General features: G+C 33.5%; 1 protein-coding gene and 1 long non-coding RNA gene across 2 annotated transcripts in view; both read left to right on the top strand.

Annotated features, from left to right (window-relative positions):
• hwt (heavyweight) overlaps positions 1-26,361 on the top strand; it is a 148,466-nt gene that overhangs the window by 61,473 nt on the left and 60,632 nt on the right. The window lies entirely within an intron of this gene.
• On the top strand, positions 9,168-23,059 carry LOC128676183 (uncharacterized). The gene is made up of 3 exons (XR_008405372.1): positions 9,168-9,395; positions 22,154-22,214; positions 22,913-23,059. It is a non-coding gene; the product is annotated as an uncharacterized LOC128676183 (long non-coding RNA).

Genomic DNA, 26,361 nt, shown 5'->3' with positions numbered 1-26,361 from the left:
TAGTAATTATAATTTAGTATAATAAAGTCATCTAAGTATTTACATTGTTTAGTCACATAATAAGTTAGTTTCGTGGACGTGATCCAGACAGCTAAGTTACCGGGTCGCTTGGGGTTCGAGGTCAAACTTTGTTGATTTGTTCCTCGGCAAGTCATGGTTCGTTATCGTGTCAATATCGGCGATTACATATTGACATAGCATGCTAAATTTTATTATAAATAAGCTATTCTACCTATCAATAAACTACAAAATTTCAGTAAATAACACAATACATCGTAAGGAAATTTGCAAACTGGTTGACCATTTAGCTCACTGGCTTAATTGGCTGGTAGTTACCTAGTCGTAAAAATCATGCTCTTCACATCACTTCAATATAATGTGATTAAAACAGTGTTAGCAAACACAATAAGTAAGAAAGAAAGGCAAAATAGACTATCAATAAATCATGGATTCTTCTGTATTTTGAAAGACATGTTATATTTTGGCTCTGAATTACCTATCATAGTATTTAAATAAAAGAAGTATAGGTAAAGTGGCTGACGCTTAACGGCTGAGAAAGTATCCGGGAAAATACTCAAATGAGAGAGAGGGAGAGAGTACGTACTTCATTACAATGATAAGAGAAATTCCGCTTTGTTGCCCGCAAAATATAATTTTAAACTGCTTTTCCGTTGCTTGTTAAAATTTCACAAATAGACTGTATAGCTTATAGCACCCCACAAAGTTTGTGTACGTTATTGTGGAAGCCGGTTCGTTACCCAACGTTTGAAGTTTGTCCTACGGTTGGACGATAGATCCCGAGCAGGGTCTGTATGTCCGTATGTGACCCGATATAGGTTGGTTTAACTTTAAATTGCTGTCATTTTGTCATTAGTCATTTCAGAGTAATCTTCGGATGCAATAAATTGTAATAGGCATCAATTTAGGAGGATATTTTAATTAGAACAGCGTTTGCAAATTAAATAAAATATGACTTTTCTACTTTTCCGCCTGAACCGAAGTGCGTTCAGCACTTTCATAAATGCGTGAAATTCGTGGAACGCGTAAACCCAAGCATAGTAAACGAAGCCGTAAACAATGAGGAAGAAGATATTGTTCTCTTCGAGTGTGATTGTCAGACTTTAATCAAGTTACTTAAAGACAGACATAACACTTTATTTATTTGCCAACAGAATAATAGTTTTACAGCCATATATAGGTAGTATTTAGAATTTACAATTTTAATTTTGGCTTGATCACGACATCGCGGTTAAATACGATGAGTTTGCCAACATAATATCGTTATTTGGTTTTAGATAAAAGTACATCCAGATATTGCTGCATCTAAAGCCTCGGGAATCTGTGCCCACTCATCCGAACAATCCAGTGACCCGTTTCAACGATAACGTTAAAAAACAATTAATAACTCCCTCTTATCGAGTTTGATTTCGGACTTCTGAAGAATCCCTCTTCCCCTCTTCTTTTTAATTACTTCAACTTGATAACGGCTCCGAGTTCCGATAATATGAAATTTTAACTAACTGCCTTCGATCCCCCTGATTTTTTGTTAACAACGCAATTTTACGAATTAGAGCGATAAAAGTATTAATTTGATATAATAATATTTAATTCAATATAGATTAGGATGGCGTAATTGAAGCCAACATGAGAAAAAAGAAATCTTTAAGAAATGTTACATACACTACACCTACTGCCATTATACAATATCATTTAGGTGAATGAAAACATTTTATCGCATCAAAAACAAGATACAATTTTAAACAAGATATCTAGAAGAAATTATGTGCAATAGGCGACCTTATTGCCAGTGCAATAACTTCCAGATTACTATTTGCCTAATCAACTACTTTATGTTCCAAAATAATGGCGTAAAATTAAAAAAAAGGATAGATTCTCAGTTTATCGTTTCATTTAGTAACTATTATTTTTGAAATAAGCTTATTTTTATTGTTACATAACGACAGTTTAATAGACACTAATATAATGTAGAACATATCTAACAATGTAACAGTTTTAATTGTACCATGTTCCCATTTACTTTAAAGGTAAACAAGGCTCTAGCCATAGGGCTTTATCGCCAAACATAACAATAGCAAAAACATAACTGTCTTTTCTCACGTATGGGTACTCCGAGGTAATAGCCCTACACTCTCATTAAGGAACCATAAAAGAACTGCTATCAAACTTGAAATTACCTTACTAAAGATCTGTAATTAAAGCTAGAGCCTGTTATGCGAATTATTGCTCAAACTTGGGGAATAAAACCGTCCACAGATGATAATGTGAGTTTGAAACGAAAGCTCATATCCATCTGGACAATAGGAAGACACTCGAAAATGATCATCACATCATCTAGATAAATACTATATATATAAATATTATAACTATAACTATAACTATATATATATATATAACGTGTGTTTAAGAGCAAAATATTCTCTTTAAATTGGGTGTCGATGTATTTTCCGTATACTGACTTTTGTCTAAGAAAATGACATGAAGTATGCATGCATGAACACAGTGCATGAAGAATATTTATAAGTTGTAGGTACTTTCAGTGAGTGTTTGTGTCTGATACTTTATAGGTATCACTTGAGTATTTATTTAACTTTTGAATGTAGAACATTTAACGAATTCCAATTTCAAACAATGACAGATTCTAAATTAAAGAGTGAAAAACCGATACGAAAAACTTTTGTATTCAAAATTGGAACCCTCTTTTATTTGTCAACGGTGACATGTGGAATTCAGCCAATCAGAGCTCGTTGTTACATTTCTTTGCACCATAGACAACAAAGATAAGGGCGCTTTTTCTCGTAAAATAGACAAGTACTTTGTTGCGGTCTCGAAACATTATTTTGATCTCTTTTACTGCTTTTGTCGGTGTAAATAGTTACGACCGCCAATAAACCTCTCACACTAAACTTTGATACCACAATAGCCATACTTCTAGGTCATCAAAATTATCAATAAACAATGATTTCAAATGCGATTTTGCTCATTTATTTATTTATGATATTTTTATAATTAGATGTTGGAAAATTACCTATTTGTAATTTTGCATAAGAATCAATTTTCTCTAACCAAAGAGATCTCTAACTGAATTTACATAAAAGCCTCAAATGGGCAGGGAGGCTCTCACCGTCCGCCAGTCTAGGTAGGCTCTCACAATGTATACTTAGAACCTCTTAGCCTGAAAGGTGTTAAACGGGTCATTGAACTTAGCAACATGGTAGAGGAGTTTAAAGGAACTAGGCTTAGCTTTTATGGGCTAGTCACTCGCTGGCCTAGATGTGACGGCTGGGATTATATTATGCTGGCATGAAATGTGTGAATTAATTTTGCTGGAATGATAGGCCTCTCGGGAACATATATTTACTACTTATACTAATTATTTTTCGCATTCTACGAACAGATCAATGTGAAATTAGGTATTAAAAGTCTAAAATGTTACAGCATTTTTGCATTAAAATTTTGTGCATCTTAAAGTTCTCATACTTAAGGGACTTTGGCATCACAGTACTAAAAAAGAGAGGTTTTAAAAATTCAGTAGACCAAATGTAGATATTGGCAAGCGATCAGCAGTTTATATGTTTAAGTAAATGTCTGACATTATAGAAAAATATTTTCATTCCAAAGTTTCACATTGTGGAACAAACAAATTCAATACGCAATTGGACAAACTGAGACAAAACAAGATTATTGTAAAGGCGATAGCATTGAAGAGGCTACACAAATAAACGAGAAGAAATCACATTTAAGACACACATCCCTTTGGGAAATAGCGGCGGCGGATTGTGTTTATCGGTTCAAGTAGTTTCGAGTTTTCTTGGAACTAAAAACTTATATCTGCATTTTAATGTAGGATGCCTTCTGGCGACTTCAATCATATCAATCAACATTCAATCAATCAACAGAATCATACACCAGTGTTAGTAGGTAATAATACTCTCGATAACAGACACAGTACTGCCGACATACCACACGTGCGATGTCTATGACATATGACAAAGAAGAAAGGCGAAAAAAACAAATCTAACCGAGGAAACAAATACCTAAGTAGGTTGTCTTTGTTTTCTTGTATGACGCAATATTGTAAGTACATAAAGTTGTTGACTCCGAATCAAATCCAACTATTTATCAACAAGGACAGTCCGGGGCCCAAAAACTTCAGTAAGATAAAGCAATTCCGACTCTAACCTTCAAGAAATAAAAGCTGCATCATCAGTGATTGTTCAGTTCTTTATCTCATGTAAAAGTTTGTCGTCCCTACAGAATTTCAATAAAGAGGCAAGAAGAAATATCGGCAGTAGGGCATTCTGCCTCCTCAGTAATAGCAGTCATATAGTACGCTCCTATAGCAAACTATGGGGTATAGGCGATACGCGGTTTTTATGAGAAATTTGCGGTACGCAATATGTTTATTTAATGGCCCATATTTTGGGATGCGTGCTCGCGTGTAGTCTGAGGACTTTCGTGATTAAATTGCTGATAATGTGCACTTGTAATATTGTGATACCGACGACGTACATCGGGATTTATTTGTCACGGATGATGGGAAAGGTTTGTCAGAGATGTTTTTGATATTGAATTTATAAAAAATATATCTTAAGGAAAAGTTATGCCAATAAGTGTTTCTACGCATATTGGCATAATTTTTCCTTCAGATATTTTTATAATATTTAAAGAAGCTTAACTTTTCTGAAGGACACATAGCGTAGGCAGCTGTTAGGATACAATAGCATTCCCGAGTAGGATTGTTGTCAGGCAGACTGTTGTAAAATCACAGCCGAATGTTTTAAATTTAAGGGTTATTTTTAACGCTACCGTACTTTAACGCCGACCGTTTAGCGTTAAAGCTCCAAATGCAGCGAGAAAAAAGATGAAAAATGATGAAGATGAGGGCTATAAAGTAGCCAAATAACTGTGCAAATAACTTTAATAACAAATGCAATCTAAATCGTAAAGTGGCAGCTAGTAATTATGACGGAACCTAGTTCGGAACGGAATAACTAGATTTAGCGAGACAGCCGGAAGAAATGATTACATTAAGCTCTGTGCTTGGTGAAATGAAACGCGCCAATTTATTTATCTCATTAACTTTTGATTTGGTTGGGAAGTTTCGTTTCTTTGATTATTTTCATAATTTTTTCTTACATTTGAAAATGTTTCATAATTGACACGACAACATCTTGGTTTTCTCTTTCGACTCTGCGAGTTCCCGATTCCCGATTTCTTTAACTACCGTTGAGCTGATTGATGATATCAAAACACCATTCCTTTATCCTTTGACTCCAAGCTCACAGCCCCGAATGCAACCAGGAACATATGAAATCTAGAGAGAACACAATTTCACTTCCCCATTCCTACTGCAACAAGAAAGGGGTCTTAGCTCCCTGCAATAATAAATCGCTATTTAACTCTCAGTTTTCCCGCTTTAATACGAGGACATCGGTATTTCGATAATGTCCTGTTATCTCCCATACATCTCCCCCTGGAATTCAGGGGTGGGATCGCGAAAAAATACCATTTTAATGAGTAGTGGGACATATCTTGAAGTCTTCTGATGGGGGCGAAGGGATGGAAAGAATAAATTGTTATTAATGAGATATGAAATTGTGTTATTGTTCCGTCACCTTATAATTGCTACTGAGTAAACAGATTTATCTATACATGTATAAGATATTATTTTATCAGAAAAATGTTTTATGTACATTTTCACTATTCGTAATTTGATCCAATTTAAAGAGTCTAACACGTGATTTTTGAAATACTTCAAAAAAAAGATAATGATTTTTATTGATTGATTAATTATTATTTAATTTTCACTGAATTAAAAAAAATGATAGCATGACGCGGCCAGCACTCAGACTCGCGTGTTCCATATATAAAAGTCCGCAATGATAAGGTAGGTAATCTATGACCGCCTTTACAAGTCTATTAACATAACTCGAAAGATAGTTCACAAAATGACACGCCCCAAAAACCGAATGCAAATTCGAAACATAAAACCTCAGATTCTAAGTTATAGAATCGAAACGTCAGCGGGTCTCATAAAAACGAATCGATAAGTCGATTTTAACCCTCAGTTAGAGCTCCCTACCCATTTTCCGCGTTTTGACTTTCCATTGATTGGGTTTAAAATGCCCTCCCGCTATTTTGATAAACCCTACAAATGAAGGCTTTGATGCTGACCCCTTATGAATATATGGGGCCAAATTGAAAACAACATTTAGTTGTTTCTGTGCTTCCGTTTCTGAACTAATAGGGGTCGGTATTATTTTTACGAATGGCAACGTTCTTCTACCAATAAATGAATGAATAGCTCAAAAGAAGATATATGTGTAATTTTTGTATGTATTATGCTATCCACATGGGAACCACCATTTCCCATGTGGATAAGCAGAGAATAGCGATAATTGTTTTTTTTCTAACTAATATTTATATTATTATATTTTTTGGATTCCATTTTCCACAAAATAAAACAAATGTCTTAGGATTATCAACTGGAAATATGGATATTACGTTGTAGATTACGTCACGCGTCGTTTAAATTCCAAAAAATATTTTTCCTGTGATGTATGTATCTGATTTGTTATAAGATCTGGCAATACATTTGAGATGAGGAAAACTCGCTGTTTTGTTTGAGGGTGAATTTAGTGGTGTCATCGTTTTACAGGATTTGTTTCTACTTGTGTAAACGGGATAATTCTTTTTCTTAAAGAATGTATTGGACAGGAAAATGACGGCCGTATTTGAAAGACCCTTCTAATATGACGTAAATTATATTTGATATTGTTACAAAATTTATTTCGGAAGGTACAAAATATTACTTATATGTTTTTGTGATATGATACTACAGATGGAGAAAAATGTGAAACGTCCTAAACATGTAGATGAATCAGAATCGAAAAAGAATCGTTTTTTATGAAACTGAAAATTATCACGTCTAAAGGGTCCTATAATATTAATTGCCTATATTATTTTAGGCGTGGTGGTTTTATCGTTAAGACGACTGCCTGTGAAGGTACTAAGTTCGAGATCTACTTGTTATTCATATTGCTAAGAAAATCGTGTGTTTAAAAAAATCCATTTAATTACCACAATCGTCAGCCATAATGAATTCGACTGTAAGGAGTAAAAACAGGATACTAAAAAGTTAAGTTGATTTCTTGTTACGCCATAATTTTTACTTGAGCAACATTAAAAAAGTTTCGCAAACTCATCAAATTTAGATTAAACCGAAATCCGTATCAAAAAATTAAATATTAGACCAACAAATTCCATTACAAAAGTATTTTTTGACGAATCTAAAATCCACTTTTCATTTCCTTTTTTGATCTCATTTTCTGATTTTGAGCTTTATTACTTTGTGGCTAGATCTATTTTTGGGTGGACAGGGGATGACACATGTTTTCATTTTGTAGGTATGACAGGGGCGGACGTATGACAGGAGACGTCTAAAATCCAATATGACAAATTCGGAAGTACGTGATTGGAATGAGCTTGGATTTATTTTGGTCTTGTTTGGTGCAGCACCTGGGTCGGTGTTATGGGGTAGATGGACGACTTGTTGATGAGTGGGGGCGACGGTGTCATCAGATCGAAAATTTTATCATGGATTTTGATTTATTAGTTAGAAAAATGATGCGGCAAGCTTATGTAATTTATAGAAAATACACTTTATATAAATAAATATTTGGCATACCGTCGACAGCATAATATGCTGCGGCAACAGCATTCCACGCGGCATGGCACATGGGTCTTTATGGAGGGGTATTAGCGGTGAATTTGCGATGAATTTGGGTAGGCTGGTTGGGTAAAAATTAACATCAATCCATGATAATCATTCAGTATTCTAAGTTCAGTATTCTAAGCTATTAGTGGATATTTTTTGCTTTTCATATTAAACATATAGGTTGTGTTCCTGTAGTGACTAGTGATCATATTAACATTTAAACTAATCCTGTTCGTAAGGAATAATAAAATAGGTGAATAATACTTTTCATACTTTTAAAGTATGTTTGGTCTCGTTCTGTCAATTTCAAATATTGTAAACGGCCATAGTGACAAAACATACTTAGCTAAAGTATGATTTATGAATAACAGGCTAACTAAATAGACGAACCTTAACGATTTTGTGGTTAATACAAATTCTAATAGTATTCTCAACATAATACTTTCTAGCAAAATGAAGTCTTTCATTTTCAGCGTCATACTCGTATCTGTATGTAAATGTGTAATTTTTGAGACCGTCTTTCTCATATCTGCAGGTTCCCGGTGGCCATATCTGAGAATCATTTAGGTTTTTACGGCTTTTATTAAATCTCAGTTCTTTTTTTAAGTTAGGTAAATAGAATGAAATGAATGATGTCTCAAATATGTATTATAAGCACAACATTCGTTTACAAAATGATCGTTGCATTCTAATTTCGATTAAGTTTGTTAACTGAAAACCTCACACATTCTGCGCTGCGGTCGAAGTGTAGCCCTAACGTTTTATCACAAAGAGGCGGTTTAAAAACTTTACAATAAAACTGGAAAATAAATATTCACGGCAAACAAATCTCTAATAACACATGCCTGTCAGTAGATGGAAGAAATATTAAATTGCAGAAACTTTTTCAGAAATATCTTTATACTCTTTAACATTTAATTCATCGAGTTTCAGGTGTTTTGTTTTGAACTAATTAAAAGTGGAAAAATACATTTAAAACTTTTTATATACTTACCTGTTATTCTGGATATTTTATTAGGGGTTATTAGATTATTATTTTAACGCGGGCCATCACATTACAATTACATTGTAAGTATAGTTATTTATTAAATTTGTGTAGGCTTTTAATAGTATGGGTCAAATCTAGCAAGTTACGATACAAATACGTAATTTTTCTACTTGCTATCGTTCGAAAAGATTCATAATCATTCAGTTGTTTTTTTTTATCTGAATATCGAATATTCCTTGTAACATCACCCGGACATGCTGGGTATTCTGAATTCAAATATATTCCCAGTGAAAAATTTAGGAGGCAATAACGGCAATGTAGCTGCGAGCTATTCAATCCAAGCGATCTCATTGTTCGTACGATCGGATTAGCCGAGGATTGCCGAAGATTGCCGAGCTATTATCGCAAGTTCGTAATGAAGATCACAGGGAGCGTGTCGAGGTGTAAATTGATATGTCGTGTTACTCATTATTAAACGTATATGTATTTGTGTAATATGTAAATAATTGAGGGGATAAATTAATGGTTATTTACGGTGATCGGTATATAGACTCCATTTTTAATTATGATCGATCATTGCCCAAATGCCTTAATATATTTTGTTGAATTTTATCTAGTTTGTGTAAGTGTTATATGGACTGCTCTTTAGAGGATACGAAGACGTTAGGAGTAAGTTATTGTTTTTTTTTTAATAGCAACAGGCAAACAGACATGTTGCCCATATGGTTGTAAGTGGTCACCACAGCTTATATATGGTTGTGGTAGATAGGAAAACGAATAAGTTTCTAATTGTCAATTTGTAGTTAAGAACAGAAAATTAAGTACCTATTGCAACTTTTCCTCAAGGGTATCGGCTAAGGTACTAGACGGAGTTAGGGACTAACGGTGGAATTCCACTCACGTATAAAGTAATTTGACTGCTGGAATTGTTAGGCACTTCGAGATCCGACTGAGTTCTGTGATACAGCTATCGCACAAGTTGGGAATTGAGATTACTGACTCGTTGTAACACAACTTGTTTTGAGCTCTGTACAAGAATATCAAAAGTACATATATCAAGAGCATTTTAGAATATTCAAGTATGGAAAGAGTTGATCGGTTAGATTTTCATTATGATATGTATATAATACTTGGTGTGATACTTTACGTTAGGTAAAGTTCAACAACTCTAAGGACAAAATTCTCGTGAATAACACTTAAATCTAACCAAAATAATATTATTTTCTTCAAATATAATTTAATTTTAAGAACAAAGTCGTCGTTAGAATACTCTTTGAAAATTCTTAGAATAAAAATTTACAATTCGATTCCAGCTACGTCTTTCGCTTGAGATCGAGTATAGCGTCAGGTAGGAGATGTGAAACTTAAAAATGAATTTTGTATGAGGTTGATGGAATAATCTGTCATATGGCTCTCGCTTAGTACGAGATTTTATATTTATTGATCGGGAAACAGTGTTAAGAATATGAGTAACAACACTTTTTGTTTTGTTACTCATATTCTTAACACAATTATTCTAGCTTTGTAAAATTACAATCCGTCAGTTGTTTTTTTCTAATGGTCTATATGGTATATATGGTATCTAGCTTGTAAATGTAAATGTTCTATTAGTTGGCTAGTTTTCGATCTTCAGTTGTCATCTAATTTTAAGTTTCAAAATGCGACTTTTTTATTTTCGTATTGATAGATTTATTATTTTGTGGTATTTGCAGTTTCTGGATCTTACAATTTCGGGAATTAAAGATGAGGAGAGACTCCGGAACTTTAGCTGTATCTTCTCTATGTTAATATCAAGAATGGTATGAGAGGTTGTCCAAGAAAATCTTGGCGTTTCGCCCGTTCCCTACAATTTTTTCGAAATATGTTTCCAATTTTTTGCGAAGTCAGATTATCTGCTAGTTTACGACTTTCATCGTTCGCAGGTGGGTCGTAACTCGCCAACTATTGGCTGCCGTCCAGGACTGTTGCTGTTTCTATAAATGGCCAATCGCGAAATGCATTCTGCTTTTGAAAACTTCATTCGCATTATTTATTAAGAACAACGAATCTCGGCGAGAATGCACGATCTTAAATAGTTTTGTTTTCATTTATATAGAGATATTTAATCTTCTAGAAACTTGAGCGTCTCATATTATTTAATTGGACTATTACGCTTTTGTTTTCACCCTTCTAAGAAGCATGATTCATAGCAGAGCCCTTTCATAAGCCAAGATTCTCCTTTCACTTGAATTTAATTTCATCTTCACCCCAGTGTTTAAGAAGAATGACCGGGTGACTTAGGTGTAAGGATTTTGATGTGAGATTGGGGTTGTATTCAGCTTTTTCACTGAATTAAGTGAATAATGCTCCAGAGCTATCATTGCTTTTCGAGGACATTGGGGCGGGACGTTTAGAGGACATTTTTTTGGAATTGTCCATTATAAATGGAAAATCTGTTTTTAACTTTATTTATTTTGAAAGAATTGTTGTTAGAAAATCATCGGTGTTATGATGATTTTACAAATTACTTGGACTATTTTTCGAATAATAATTATTTTAACAAAAAAATATTCATACCACGTTGTAATTGTATGGGCCTAAGTTGCTATAGTTATCTTCAAATCAAGTTAGTTATATTCTATCTTCAAGTAGTTAGTTTCAAAATTCATTAGTTGTAAGGTAAAATATAAAGTTAGATTTATCATCATTCACTTAAAAATACAGTCATTCCAAGAAATTCATCCGTGTTCCAAACTAAGCTAAAATAAGCTAAAATTTAAATAATGATCACGATGCTCACTTCAAATGGTAGACATACTTCAGAATCATTTCGTCAATAGTAGGACCAAGCTCTATTCATATTCATTGGCAGTAAATTCCATCGCTGTCCCGCACAGACAGTCGTATCGGTCATAATTTTCGATTTCACGAACAATTGAACAAGCCCACGCCTTCGGGAATTATGCTGATGGTAAAGCGTTTAGTGTTAATAACTGGGCTAGCCACTTTATATATAATGTCATATTCAATAATATAATAATATAGTGTTTTATGTATTTGTGCCAGTGTTGCTATTACTACCAATATCTGGCTACAAAAAAGAATTTAATTGGGTACTATCCTTTGATTTATATTTAAAACTTCTAAGAAGGTAGATACTTAAGGTCATACTTGAGCGGAGTCTCAATGACCTAAGGCCAAAGCCATCTGAATATTAATTCCTAGGGGACCAGCTAACTCGTTAAGCAAAGTGGTTTATACTCAGGGAGTTCTAATCGCATTAGCGGGTACGTGGTTGGTTAGAATTCAGGCGAATCGGAGCAAATTGATGACAACGAAATAATTTAAGAACGCCATAGTACATCTTTGTATCATGCCTATATAAATAGGCACCTGAATAAATAAAATTCAAATATTTTTTCTTTTTTCATGTTAGTGGCCAGTATCAACATCATATTGTTTGGCTCCAAGCATTGAAGAAAAGAAAGCAGACCTTACTGTACTGCTATTTTTATTTGTTTATTGTTTTCCTTTTAAATACTTGGTTGACTGGATCCCTAACTGGGAAAAGTCCCCCTTTATACGTGTCTCTGTATTTTTTTTCTTTCGCTGACTACATATAATAGACAAACTGACTTTTGAGCAATGTAGAAATCGATATAAGTCACGTCTTGAATTAGGGTTTCTTAAGGAGTCAATTAGGTTTCTTAGACGTTCAAACTCGATAAACATTATTATATGAATGTAACTAAATTTAAAGCTAAAATTATCTCTTGTTCAATTTTGAAATAGATCCATATTAAATTCGTATCTGACTATCCGGTCTCGTAGTCTGGACTAGTCTGAGATTAAGGTTAGTCTAAATTATATCTCTGCTGGCGCCGCACGCGGATTGAATAACAACTAATGATGGTGAAGGTGGCTGCAGACGGGATAGAATAAGTCTTTGTGGATTTTCAAAAATCATACTTATTTCCCTACAAAGTAGTATATCCTAACGAATATTATAAATGCAAGTAAATTTGTTTGTTACCTCTTCACGCTTTATCTACTCAACCAATCTTTCTGAAATTTTCCATACAGTTTGAAGTATAGAGAAGGATAACTTTCCGTGAGAAAATGACGAGGCCGCGGGAAAAAGCTAGTGACCACTCCTCATCAAGTTTACCTCTGTAATGATGCAATCTATGCTTGTTTTGTTAGCTTGCTTTACTTGTAATGATCAAAATTATACATGTACATTATAAACATCCCCTTATTTGTCCATTCATTTCGATCCCAGATTTAAACTCGCAATCCTTTTCGTTCGGCCGAAGTTAAATTGGTTCATTATGTCGCGAGATGAAAATTTCTTAAGGGAATTAAAAGAATAGAAACATTTGAAACGAGGGTTCGGGATTAATAGTAATAGACTCTGATGAATTGGCTTTTCAAGTTTTCATTAATATAAGCAACAAAATAATATTCAGTATCAGTTATTATATGAAAATGTTAATAAGGAAGGCAATTAAACATCTACAATTAATAAGAAAACTTTGTTAAAAGTTAATTGTGCGGCGAAAATGTAACATTTTCAAAACAAAGAAGAGTTATTTTCTTAAAACTGTTGGGATGTTGCGAACAACTGAATAAAACACGCCCTTCTGGAGGCAAAGCATCATTGTTTCCCGATGCGTTCCGTTCCACATAAATCTTGATAATATGCAAATTTTATTTCATTAAAGCGGTTGGACTATAAGCAATATTGCCTTCGTGAATTACGAGCAGGCCGCCCTTGGATTAGCTAATGGCTGTTTATCTTGTAAAGATCCCTGTAAGGGCTCGGGATTCAAATTATTAATATGAGCTACGCAGTTTATGTTATATGCCAAAGGTAAATTCTTTGTGGCAAACATTTGGACGGACGTTGTCAAATGAAAATTGTTTGATGAATAAGTTAGGGACAGTTGGACATGTGTCTGATGTTTTCCTGCATATGTTTGGGTACTTATTGAATTATTGAATACTTTTAATTGTAGTTTCCTTTAAGCTAGAGAGCTGGATGTATAAAACAGATAAATTAAGTGTCATGGAGTCAAGTTAGCTATTCAATTTTGATTATGATGAGCTTGAAGTAGGCCAATTATGTTTAATAAACAAATTATAAAATTGCGAAGTATCGAAATTTTGGTACACTTGTAGCTGAGGTGAAAGGTCAAAGTACATACATCATTATAAATCTGGAATAAGACCCTTGTTTTCATCAATAATAAAGTGCAAAGGTAAAAATGTAATTGAAATCTCTTTGTTTGGCTTCCGTCTAATCATCGTTAGCCAGCATATTAATTTAAACGAACGCACGTGTCTCGTAACACTCGTAATTGATACTTCATAAGGGGTCACTACACTGCAGTGTCCTCGCATACAAACGAGGAACAAATTAAATAGAGAATAGAAATACCATCTCGTAAGTCGAGCGCGGCGATTGTGGTGTCTCCTGTTCATTGAAACTTGAAATGTGAGTAATGTAGCGTAAGATTACAGATTTGTATATGCAGTTTTAGTAAAAATTGGCCATAGACAATGTTGTGGCCATAACACAACACTTGTCCGGGAGAATTTTAATTCAGATATCGTTGGAGAGCGTCGACACGCAAAGAGAATAAAAAAAAAGATAATATTGAGGTTTTGAAGTCATTTAGTGACTAGTATTTTAGTTAGTTATTTTAGTGAGTAGTACTTTATTTATTTAGTGAGGACGAAATATTGAGTGAGGACGAAAAATACAACATAATTTGTAAATTATCAATTTTTTGTTAGTCACTTATAAGACCTAGTTTTTTTCTTCTGTTATTTACTCATGTTGGCAAGAATCTTTTTTCGATTTCGCCCCGAAATGCAAAATGTCCGTACAGAGTTTATCTTCAGTCCAGGATATATTCCTGTAATGTAAATATTTTGTGAAGTTGGTTTCATTTGTATAGTCAACCAGTAAATTATGCGATTTAATAAAGCAACAATCACGATTTGACCATTTGTTTGATTGTTTGAATACGCGGTCAGTCGCTGTCAAATTGTTTGCGTTATTTTAGACAGCAAACAGAGTGTATCCTCTATATGATTTCAGAGTGTTGTCTACCATGGATTTAGTAAGTACTTCGACGGAGTACCTACTAATTCCATGATGTCTACACATTAACATCAATATTTGAATGTAGGTTTTAATTACAATTTTTTATAATTTGATACTCAAAGTAAACCACTATTTTAACAATTAATCTTTATTTGAAATCTTTGATTTGAAATAGTTACTGTCAATGCTGAAATAAATGCACTTGTATTTAGGTGCTAGCTAGTATTTCACCTCTAAAAACGGATGCACACGAATTAAGGTTAAACGTTTAGGTTAGACGAACATAAATAGGCCAGAATCTCTTTGGGGTTTAATCGTACTCGTAACGTAAACGCAGTATGTAGACAAATAGGTGGTTTTAACAGATGTCATGTCGCCTCGCCACGTATTAATAAGTAAAATAATGACTTTCTGTATACAGTTGTGTAACAATTTTAATTTAAAGTTGAAAGCGAGTATCATTACCATCGAATTCATTGTGCGCATTCCCCGGTGGATATTTTCCGCAGATGAGTTACGATACTCGTATGAATTGAATTTATAAAAGATTGAAATGTTTCATTTCGATATTATACAGTAATAAAATGCGGTGTAAATCGTTGGTAGACTGCCGTTTTTGTTATCAAATTGCAATAATCCTCTGATATGCTCGTATTAATTTTTATACCTCAATAAGAATGAGAATCAGTTGGTCATTCTGTTGTGGTTTTTATTTTCAGAAACTATAGAATTGTACCATGAATTGTAATTCATAATTTTACTATACTGTATGTTTTTTTAAATAATAATCACTCATTCGATAATTGTGCATTCGTATTGAAATCAAAACAGTAAATACGATGCGACATGTTAATATATTCTGCTGATAACGGAAATTGGATATAAATCGTTGACGGCCGTCATTTCTTGTAATTTACGATGTTTGTGGAAATGACGCGTATTGTTCTGAAATTTATTTTTTAATGAAAATCCAGTTATTTTGAAGTTGTTGTTGTTTGTTGAAGTTGAGTACTCGATACGATTTCTGTAAATTATTAAATGTATTTATTGTATATTTTTTCCCAGTAGCAACATGTAGACCGGTAAATCGATTCTGACTAGCAGAGCTTTTATCCATATCCAACAGTCATCTAATATGTTTTTTGATTTCGCTTTGCAAGTAAGTGAAAACAATTAGGTACCTAATAACAAAACATATTATGCCACCATTAAATACATATATGTATGGTATATATTCATTTCTACCATTACTATAAACGCAAAACTTAGGATTTCGGTCTGGTTTCGGTCAATTTTAGTGTAGCAATATACCTGGAAAAGTACCAGCGGACTTTATTCAGAAGCAAAGTTCGAGGCATAGCTAGTGTGGTAACAAAAAAATTCCTCAGTATAAACAAGTGTGGTTTGGAATTTTAAAAACAAACTGCTATTATTTCCACACACAAGTGTATTGAAGGAGTATTTTCGCTGTTTACACATGAATCAGCAAGCATTTTAGCGATACTTCGCCATTTTAATTTGAAGGTTAATAATTATAACCATTCTAATTATTTGTACCTATGATAATTTATTTTATGTCAGAAAAACACTTTTGGATAATGTAAAATGAGCAGTCCTGAGTGAAAAGTAGAATAAATATGAGTATAATAAATAATAAAAAAATAATTGATTCATATCATTCTAATAAAGTCAGTTGCTTTTAACAAAATCAATTTACGAAGTGTTTTGTAACACTTCGTAAATTGATACAGGTATGCAATATATACCTCATACTTTCCACAAAGGGCGTAGTATTTTACCGACCTCTCGTCGAAAAACGCTCTTTTTGTGATGAGAGTGTTTATGTATCCAGTATTTCCACATAGTGATTAAAGTGAAGTGTCAAAAACAAAATGCCGCGAAGTCTGCGGGGTGGCTGCGGTGCGTCATTTCTCTTCAACACAGTGTTGCCATAATAAACGTTCACGCAGAAGGCTCACGTCACATTTATGATTTACTAGCGACTAACTCCGCGTGTGTACAGGTGTAATATTAGGCATATTATATGCATATAAACCTTTCCTTTGTATCATCTTAATTGCGCAACGGATTTTGATACTGGTTTTTCAAAGAATTAAATTTAAAAAACTCGCATCAAAATCCGTTGCGTAATTTTAAGATCTAAGCATGCAGCGAGGACATATAGCGAGAAGCGACTGCTGGAAATCAAAATAATTTGTACTATGTTTTGAATAAATATCAAGAGCTATCTTTCGGTTCTTACTTGGTTTGTGGTATGGCTTCGACGCGATGTCAATAGTGGTAAACATTGGACTATAATTTTCTTTGTTCGTACGCATTGTTTTGTGGCTTTTGTAATTGAAAAAGGATCTCAGGGGAGATTCTGAAAATTTCTCTCTTTCCACCTCCTCTCCTGTGTCGTCGTTAAAGTACTTCCAGCTGTTGTAAAACTGAATTGTAGTAAATTTTAGTACCTAACGAAATATTTAAAAAAATAAATTTGGTTACACACAATTTTACTTTATTTTTAAGAGCATAAAAACTACAACAATGTATTACTGCAGTTAAAAAAGAACTTTACTTTTTCTATTTGGTTTATAGATTTTAATGTGCACCCCAACTTATCCCAAAAGGGGAGCCGACGACACCTTATCTTGGAAATGCAGTCTTTTTAAAACAAAGCGCTTCTATCGTGTGGGACCGGCTTCGAAGAAAATCCGCAGAGATTACTTACTGAGTGATTGCTCTTTCTCAACTCCGTAGAACGCGAATGCTTAAGCTGATGCATCTCATGATTTACCTAGTCTGTGACAACTATTATTATAATCGACTTTCACGCAAAACTCAACTTTCTGCTAGTTAGAATTAAGTGCTATTCTGGAGGACGCGGGTAGAGAATTGTTGAATTTCGATGTGAGGCCTGCATAGTCTGATGGGGAAAGTTTTCTTATTATTTTTTATTTATCACAACCCCCGCTGGCTGCCGCCGGCAACTTCTGTATAACGGCTCGAGATGTATATTTATGTAATTTTCTGGCACTCCATAGGAAATGTTGTTGTAGTTGTTATAAGAACGTTAGTTAGGTAAGTTTCGACAACGGTTTTATTGATACCATTTGATAGTCCTTATCCTCAGGAAGGCGATGTCAAAAATTTTAGGTGACAATCCGCGACCTTGTCCGCCGTCCTTGATCCGCGATCCTTTTAAAGTATAAATACTAAGTATACTAAGAAAGAATAGGTACTTACAATGACAAAAGGCAACAAAAGAAAAATAGAAAACTGTAAAAAAATACAACACACAAATTGAATTAAAAATCGGTGCAATATCGTATTATACCACATATCATAAAACTAGATTTTTTTTAACACAGTTAAATGAAGGTGGGGACTATCATCAATTAATCACAATGAAATTCAATTTAATTAGCCCATCATGGAGACAAATGAAATTAATTTAATCACAATTTAACCGACAGTGCGGATGGAGAGTGTCACTTAGCAACAGGAAACCGGAAGCGGTCGCCGCTATCGGTGTAGCTTATGGCTTCGTTTCCGTGCGTCTAAATGTTGCCATAACGGAAAATACTAAAAAAATACTGACTTAAATTACTGACGAAGTTTTTGGCTATAAAATTAATAAATAATAGTTCGCCTGCTAATGATCACTACTCACCATTTACTTTATTGAATTTTGATTAAAAAATCGCTTGATCGATATCATAAAAATCGATCAAGCGACGCCTAAATAACAAATAGTAACAATTATGAAAATCTACTAAATTTAAATAATTTATATAGTTTGATATAAAATTAATTACATACATTCAATCTAGTATTTTTTAAGAATGTAAAGGAAACCTTTTGCCCAATTTAATAACTAATTCACATCATTGCCTTCCACTCGGAAATCCACTTCTATTACGCTCATTATGGAACAGAAAAAATTAATCCGCACAATCTCCTTTACTGAATAAGCCATTTTGAGTGGCCATTGTAAAAAGTTAGGTCAGCAACAATATCTCCATTTCACATGGGCGTTATATAAACGCGCGTTAAAAATGCGTTGGCATAGACAATAAGTGTACCCGTTCATACGACAGCGCTTTTTAAATCGCGGAAATTTTTATTGCATTCCGAGCGCTTTGCTTTGGACGGTAAGTAAAATAATCAATGTTACTCAAGTCAAAACGATAATAATGCACCCAAAACGCCTTTTTTCACGCCCGTATGAACGAAGGGTAAATACAAAATACAATTTTCTCCCGAAATGGTAATGTAATCCGGATTTAGAAAAATTGTTCTCGCGCTCCGATTCATAGGATGGCAACGGTATGGTCGCATAACTATTTATATTTTATAAGGATGGTTTTTATTTGATAGAAATATGGATTTTTGTCGATATTAATAGCCACATCAAAATGTCTGTCTATAGCTACAAAAATATTTTTGATGTTTTACTTATCTAAAGTTCAAACAATACAATTTGGTTTAAATCAAATTTTTATTCTAAAACACTAATATTATCAATCCGAAAATGTTAGTTGAAGTGGGTTCTCATTAATAACTTTCAAAACAATTTAGAATCTAATAATAAAACCTCATAAAACCTATGTTTTCTTATGGATCTTTAGACTTCTAATATAAAACGGCTAGTTTATTAAATAAAATATGTTTCGCATCTCCGCTGTCAGCCAACAAAGAAGCCACAAATGAATGCTTTTAAAAATGCGCATATCATACTCGAGGAAGGAGGCAATCCCGCAAATCTGGCTTTTTGTTGCATAACGTCGTCCTTTGTGGACGGCATAATAAAGAAATGCCGCAAATACACTGGGATTACTTCGGATGGTTTGTGTGCGATCCGAACTATTGTCCCTTTTTTCTGACTCGAATTAGGGAATTTAGATGAAACATTCTTTGGCTCATATTTTTTCTAGGTTACTTTTAGCTTATATTGGCATAATCCTGGCAACAAAAATCATTACATGCGCGATACAACTTTGTTTTATAATATATAAAACAAAGTTGTCTCGTATGTCTGTCTCTATATGCTAAATATTTAAAACTACGCGACAGATTTTGATGCGGGTTTGTAATAAATGTGTAATTCCTGAGGAAGAGGTGTACAATTTACATGGTTTTATGCGAGCGAAGCCGAGACGGGCCGCTAGTATAAATTTTAAATAGTATATGGTTCAGTTACCTACAGCTATTACATAATATACCTGCGTACAATTTAATCATAGTAATGCGTACACGCAATTAAAAGGACATTACTCAGAGGACATCAGGGGGGTTCTGTACTATAAAAACAATTAGGCGCTCGCATTTTTTCAAGGCACGTACAGTAATTACTCGCAGATGACGGAGCCTCAGTGAGCAACGCTGGGGGAGGGCAGTAGTAATGAAATAGCCCCTAAAATTCAATTTGAACACATCATTCCTTCTTACAGAGCGAGTAAGGAAAAATACTTGATACTACGGTACGATACGGTAGCTACAACACACTGAATGTGGCTTGTGAAGTCTCTTGATGTTTAGCTCTGTTTACCTCGTAAGAAATAAAAACGTTAACATTTTTAATGACGTTTGAGTAAAGAAATTGGATATCTAAGAGCTTATCCAAAAGAGCTTAAGATCCAATTTCGTTACCTCGTTCTTTGTACTTAAATTATAATCTATAGAGGGTGTAACAAAATACATATATATACTTTATTAGTGGTTAGATTTCAAGTTAATTACAAACACTTCTAAAAAGTAGTCGTCAGTAAAGTTCATTATAATGAATACTGAAACCTTACGAGCTTTGTAGAAGGTAGGATCTATCCAAATTGCAGTAACTTATTACTATAGTATGTTTAATAAAATAATACAGACCACTATATAAATTATTACAATAGTTTATTAAAATAACATAGATCACTATATAAATTATCTTAAACAACAAATGAAGAAAAAAATACGGGTTGCACTCCGTGAGTGCCGGCAGAAGTGAAAATTTAAATATATATTTGACGTCCTACGAATTTTCGATTACGAGTTCGAGTTTAACATTTTTTACCCATCACAAAAAGTGCACAACGCCACTAAAGTAGTTTTCACTTCAAAAAACTTGACAGAATTAGAAACAAATATTAAAATAAAAACTTATTTATTTGTTAAAAACACATCAATTTGTGGTATATTTATGAATAATATCCGACGTAATGGTTTCAACACATATACAACACATAATAAATCTTCCATCCCTTGTTAACATATCAGTAGTGTGGTGAATAGTTAAGCCTTAAGACCCTAGATGACTGGTCGAATATTACATCCACGTCAATATTAGACGCCATCTTTGGAAATTTTTGTGTAGGTCTTGGAATAGATATAAAATATTTTATTATATTTTTTGGGGTAGTATTTATATCTAAAATCGTAATATGAGTCAAACATTTTGAAGATTACATCTTGATTAAAATGTTAGTATGGTTAAAGAGAATGACTAGATCGCTTTAAGACTATGACAAAATTGCGTTATGGTTACCCTATACACACGGTCAAAAAGAAAAGTTCAGAAAGATTGGTTGAGTAGATAGAGCGTGAAGAGACAAACAAACAAACAAACTTATAATGTTAGGTAAGATTACGATGCAGTTATTTCAACTAAATGTTATTTACTGGACTTTGCTTATGTTAAGCTTATTAATGGCACTTTAGTTAAGTACGCAATTGCAAGGTTGGTAAATTAAACATTAAAATTCTCGAAGGAGCCATTTAAGTGATTCCTTAATTAATTCAATCACTTCTTAATGAAATAGGACCAAGTCAACACATAGACATACTTATATTTCTTGTTATACTTGAATTTTGACGTTTCTACTTATCATCTAAATATGTGGGTGTTAAGTTTTTAAAAATACATGTACATCACTACAGAGTCATTTTAATAATAAATGTACAAAGCAGCACATTTGTGATTGTACTGCGTTAAAAGCTTAGCTGAATTAAAATAAATGAGATTTTTTTTTATTTTATCACAGTTTTAATAGTGATTTTAAAGAATACGTATATTTTTTTAAATACATAATTATCGGTAATTAAAAATATCAATTGACTGTCATATTTTATTCGAAAGTGCATAATATAATTTAAATACATAAGTTCATACAATTATAGAATCTATAGTTAACAGTAAAAATGTTTGATTTGCCATGCCAATAACCTAAAGTACCAACCTTAAAAACTTGCGAAGAATCTCAAAATTACAAAAAGTCCCCCATTCCCTTTCAATAAACTTCAACTAAAAGCTTTTCAGAATATTCATGAATCTGTCTTTTCTTTTCAGGTGGGTGTATTCAATTGGCGCTTTGCACAAAATAGTTAAAACATAGAAAGATACACTTCGCGTAAGTACTCACATTTTTATATATTACTAGTGGCCCGGCTCGGCTTCGCTCGGGTAAAACCATAATAAATTACACGCCTAAAAAAACCGTATCGACACCGTTCGATAAATTGTAAACATATTTTGGTTGCACAAAAATAAATAAAATTCACTAAAAAAGTTAATAAGAGGGAAAGATTGAAATGACTTTTGATTATTTGTCGTCAAAGTCTTGCTAAGTGACTATTTTGAAAATGAGGTAGCATATAGTATAATTATCAATTCAATCAATTTTATAAGTTAATGAATCGAAATATGGTGTCACTTCATCACATCCACCACGAATTTCTAGATTTCGGGTTTGAATTTATGCACTTTTGTTTGGTTTTGTAACTCTAATTCATTTGAAGACTTCTACGTCGTCGTAGCCGTTATTTCTGCTTCTACTTTAATTTATGCTTTGTAATAATTACTCTATTTTCCTCAGAAAAGTAAAACTTTGTTAAAATAAAAGTCGTCGGTGTGGCTGATCGTTTTTAGTTTTATTGCGGTGTCTGAGTTTAATTCCGTTTAGTGTGCTTGTAGCATTTTAATTTGGATCATTGATTTGGAAATCTAGTTTTATGCTGTTAACTACGTTTGTTATAGTTCAGTTTTTTGCAGACTGCCATTTCGTACACTAAAATTATTATCATTAGATTGTGTGGCGTTTCCCCGCAGACAAAGGCTCACCTTCTCGCCTCTCCCGAGTGCCCTGAAACACTGCAACCGGGCTGATCTGATGTGAGCCACAAAATGAAGCCATTGATGAAGCCCATTTTTGGGAAGACATGATTTGATTTGTTCTCATTGTTAAATGCCATCGCAAAGGAGAAGAATTGATGAATTATATTAAATGCGAATAGTTCAGTATTCTCATGTAATTTGTAATTGAACTGCCGAGAAAAACACGACACACATAAATGTGAAAATATAACACTCCTTTTTTGGTGGCAATAAGCAAGTAACGGTCGATATGCTATTATTAATCACTCACATATAATAATTATTACGGACTCACCGAAAATGTTGTTAAGTTGAAACATAATCCTGAAATTTCACATTATACACCCTTGTCAGATTAACGCTGGATCCGGTTACGTAACCGGTGGCCATCGTTCGTAACCCGTAACTGGCCGAAACTAGAGTAGGCTCACAAATTATTAAGAGCGCTTAAAATTATTAATGGATACAGCATATGCCAGGTAAATGAGAATGTACGGAACTCGTATACCTCTATATTACCTGTAGATATATGTACAAATATAATAGTGAAATGTGAAATGCAATGGGCAATACTAATGTATTTTGAAAATAAAATTAAGAATTTTTATATTGCTACTAAAATTACTTTCAAGGAGTATGAAAGTTGAATAAATGTATTATTATTCTTCTGATTCTTTGAACAAAATAAAGGTGTGTGTTTCAATAATTTTCAAAAGTCTTGCGGTGATATTCGCTGCTTATAAGTTATGTCAAGTGTCTTTAAGTGACATGAATAAAAACTGACACCACTGTTAGCAATAACACGTTCGATACGATTTTAAAGGATTGCCTACAATACTAGTAATCCGGACGATCTGAAATTGAATAAGATAAATTAAAATAACACTTCAATATAGTTACTATAAAATGCAGATACATTCTCATCATTTTCATGGCACACCGCATCCTGATATTAATTTTAAATGCGATTAACTATTTATAGACATTTAGCCTATGAATTTATTACTCGCTGTCGCTTCGTATCAGACAATCTTTATTTATAAACTGATTTTAATTTATTTATCTTTTCTAATAATTTACTATCATTGAAATAATTTTATAAATATCTTAATACTAACTAATATTATAAATGTGAAAGTATTTTTTTTTGTTTGTCACCTCTTCACGTTTTATCTACTCAAACATTCTTCTTGAAATATTGCATTCGTATAGTTTAAAACGTATAATATATATTTTATACGTAAAAGGAAATAGGGTATTCACGCGTATAGGCATAAAACCCGCCTAATATTTCTAAAGTACCTATAAAAATATCAATTTTTATTCATTTATTTAACTTTATTAAAAAAAACATGTATGAGGTGGACTTAAGGTTTTTTTCTATATACCTACCAGGCTTTAGCTGGTTCGTAATTTGGCATCAGGTGTAATGTCCAGCGGCCGCTTGTGTTAGCCTTTGGCCTTATTAACCCGATGCGGATACTCAAAATGTAATGTAAGTATAGCTCGGAGTAGGGTTGCAGATTGGAAGTGTTGTTTCTTAGCTATTAATTGAAGAGGGGCTAGAGTTATTGGTTAGTGTCAGAAACACTTCGTTTAGTTCTGAAGTATTCTTCTACGTCAAATTAGACACAAGGTCAAACTGTCTTTCTTATCGAGTATGTTATTGTTAAACTTTTAATGTCTCTATGAAATTTGACACGATTGTGTAATATTATATAAGAAAGATTGAATCTAACATACGAAAGAATATTGGATAAAAAAGATTGCTAAAATGATGTCAGAATTTATGTAAGTCTAAAGTGTAAACCTTAAGGCATCTGACAAGGCAATTATGGCTACTACCCTCTAGTGGCATATAGTCGCATACATACTAGTAAATTTAATATATGCATCAACTACGGTGCTGGTGTCCTTAGTTACTATAGATGAGTCAGGTGAGTACTATTATAGACGAGACAAAATGAGTTTGTATGCCAATCTGACTCATGTATAACTTACCTATATAGGCCAAGAGTTGCATTCGAAGCTTTAGCCCTAATTAATCACAGGCGGGTCTTAACCACTCACCAGCACTGCTTCTGCATGCTTTCAATAAGAGTGCTTTTGTAGGTTTTCATTTAAGTTGTTCTTCGAGAATATCTATAGGTATATTACTGGATAGGTATAATATTTAATACTTTGATGAGATTGGTATATATTATTGTGATACTAAACGAACTGAAATGTGAAATGGACGGTGATTTCCAAAGAAATAAAAATTCCTTGACCGCAAGAAAACCTATGGCGGAAAGAGCTGCCAATACCGTGTTCTTAAAATCAATGTGGCCGATATTTAAGACGTGTAGAAGTCACGTATCGTCCCATGCCAGGGGAATGACGCCCAGGGGAATGAGAGAAGATTAACGTGCGCGTCTGTCCTCGAGCCTAAATCACATTATGGCCCTCTGTTCTTTGTTTAATGCGACATAAAGATGGACGCTTCAGGCAGAGATTTTTCTAACTTGCCTTGAGGTGATGTTGTGTAGATCTTAGGGCGGGCTAGTTCCACTGGGTCAGTGATGTGTAAAATGTTTCAACATCAATACACATCACTGACCAAAATTTTCAAATTCACAATGGTATTCTTTATTAGATCAATAGAATGTGTCTCTACACGGAAATGCTAATTTTATCTGTGATCAATTAATTGATTGTCAAAAGCCATTAACATAGTTTGATATGCTGTTAACTGATTGATAATATGATACGACTTTATAATGAACTAGCTGCGCCCCAGGGCTTCGCTCCCGTGGAAATTTCGGAATAAATAGTTAAAAATGTTATTCCATGCCATATTCTACCCGTGTACCAAGTTTTAACAATCGGTCTAGTCGTTTTTTTAGAAACAAACATATAATATTATTGGGACTAGACTAACCGTGTAGAAACTACAAATTAACAGAACAATCGAATACGATGTTACAAATGCAACTAGTGAAATTTCAACTCACCAAAAACATACACGAGCGTGTAGCAAACCAAACTTATAATTTTACCCCCGTTCCTTTAGCAATATCTACAAACCTACTTGTTTTTCTCACCCACGATTGCGAAACTTTTAGATTTGCCCGGGATAAAAAGCACCATGTAATTTTTTTTGTAAGGCCGCGTCCAAACGGGCGTAACGATATATTTATGGCAGAGGTCACTGTGAAGGCGTGGACAAGGCGTTATTTCGCAAAAGGTTTACTATTATTTGAGTGGTTGGGGACGTTATATTACGTTGTTAGGCTATAAATATGTTTCATAGTGGACCCATAGTCTAGTGGCAGACAAATTATAAGTTCGCCTGATTAAATGTGGATAGATTTCCGATTGTAATTAATACCTCAAAATACTTTACGTTAATTTTTAGATTAGTT

The sequence above is a fragment of the Plodia interpunctella genome, chromosome 15, assembly GCF_027563975.2.
Source record: "Plodia interpunctella isolate USDA-ARS_2022_Savannah chromosome 15, ilPloInte3.2, whole genome shotgun sequence".
NCBI lineage: Eukaryota > Metazoa > Arthropoda > Insecta > Lepidoptera > Pyralidae > Plodia > Plodia interpunctella.
The sequence above is the reverse complement of the archived record's forward strand: the minus strand, read 5'-3'. Positions and strand labels throughout refer to the sequence as shown.